At 42.8% G+C, this 1,881-nt stretch overlaps 1 pseudogene; it reads right to left on the reverse strand.

The window, feature by feature from the left end:
* Positions 1-1,174: 1,174 nt before the first annotated feature.
* Positions 1,175-1,664, reverse strand: LOC132491227 (small ribosomal subunit protein eS10-like; annotated as a pseudogene).
* Positions 1,665-1,881: the final 217 nt, after the last annotated feature.

A 1,881-nucleotide genomic window follows, 5' to 3' on the forward strand; every position in this document is an offset into this window, starting at 1 on the left:
TTTTCTTTATTCTGTTCTGCGGCAGTGAATTCCACCATTCTGTCTTCCAGGTCACTTATCCATTCTTCTGCCTCACTTATTCTGCTATTGATTCCTTCTAGTGTATTTTTCATTTCAGTTATTTATTATTCATCTCTGTTTGTTTGTTCTTTAATTCTTCTAGGTCTTTGTTAAACATTTCTTGCATCTTCTTGATCTTTGCCTCCATTCTTTTTCCGAGGTCCTGGATCATCTTCACTATCATTATTCTGAATTCTTTTTCTGGAAGGTTGCCTATCTCCACTTCATTTAGTTGTTTTTCTGGGGTTTTATCTTGTTCCTTCATCTGGTGCATAGCCCTGTGCCTTTTCATCTTGTCTATCTTCCTGTGAATGTGGTTTTAGTTCCACAGGCTGCAGGATTGTATTTCTTCTTGCTTCTCTGTTTATATTTCTATTTGACTTTTTCTTCTATCTCTTTCCTGAGTTTAACTCATTTCACATCTTGGTTTTTGTCCATTTCTATCCAGAAAATTTGAATTTTGGTGTTTTATATCTTCAAATGTCTATTTAATAATATTTAATTTGTGTTGGATAGTGTGTCATGATTTTCATCCATTTCTTTGTTGTTTTGGAGGGGAATAAATTCATCAGCTGAACATATTAGACTCTCACTTATTGTTTTCTTCTCAAAGTGGCTTGGTATAGCTGCTGCCTGTGATTTGTTTATTTAAAAGTGTGTTGAATTTTCCTGGCCTGCTAATAACAGGTGTTTCTTTGTGGGGAGAGGTAAAGGGCTTGGGTGGTTTACTAAGATTCTTAGTTCAGGAATGCCTTCTTTTACTGATAAGTGTAGTGAAATTTCTTTAATAGATTGTGCTTTTCTGAGGGAGAGATTAGTGTGTCTTCTGATTCTGCAATTTTCTTTTGTTTCTGTAGGACTTCTACTTTCCACCATTTTCCAGTCTCCAAGTAATGCTTCCCCCTTCTAAGCAGCCTTCCTCTCCCTACGAGTGGAGGCTTTCCAAGACTGTTATTTTTGTTTCTGTGCATTTTTGAGCCTCTCTTAGATTCCTCAGTGGCCAGTGCTCTGGCCTGCCAGGTGGCAGACCTAATCTCAGTCTCCCTCCCGCCCTCACTCCCTTCCTTCCTTCCTTCCTACACGTTTATTCAACACTAAACAATCTCTTCCAGATTTACTGAGGTGGCCGACCACATCCACGGCCAAACACACCTTTAAATTGGAATTCAGTTGCTGACCCAGCCTGGTCTTAGCTCTCCTTTTGGCACCAGAGGGCACAATGCTTGGTCTGTAGGCGTTTCTGTCAGCTTCCCCTTGTGTGAGTCTTGCAGGTTGTTCTCCCTCCAGAACTTTGGGCTGTGGCCAGTCTCAGGACGGCTGCAGTGCAGGGTGGCAGGCCCATCTCAGGGGGCAGATGGAGGCAATCACAGAAATACTGGATACCCCTGCTGGTAAGGTACCAGTAGAAATGTCTCCAGGCAAACTGTTCCTTCCTGTAGCCTGGTGAGGTGAGACAGTATGGCCTTCATGACGTGAAGACTGGGCACATTCTTGTCTGCCAGCTCAGGATGTTTAGGCATGTGAACATCTTTTTTGGCCACCATCACCCCCTCCCTTAAAAGGAGTTCATAAATGACAAGCAGGTCCTTCTTGGGCATCAACATCACGATGGCTGCTGCATCCGGGGCTGGAGCTGGAGAAGGATTCTTAGCATTCCTCTACTCAAGATGAGACCCTCTCTTTTTGAAGTGGTGAATTTTATTCATGTGCTTCCACTGCTAGGATTCCCCTGAACCCATCCTTCTTCCCTGCAGTCTTCACCTGACTTTCCAGTTAGAGCTCTGGAGTGAGCTTTGGAGCCAGCTTTGCTGATATCATATG

Source organism: Mesoplodon densirostris, chromosome 5 (genome assembly GCF_025265405.1).
Source record: "Mesoplodon densirostris isolate mMesDen1 chromosome 5, mMesDen1 primary haplotype, whole genome shotgun sequence".
Taxonomy (NCBI): Eukaryota; Metazoa; Chordata; class Mammalia; order Artiodactyla; family Ziphiidae; genus Mesoplodon; species Mesoplodon densirostris.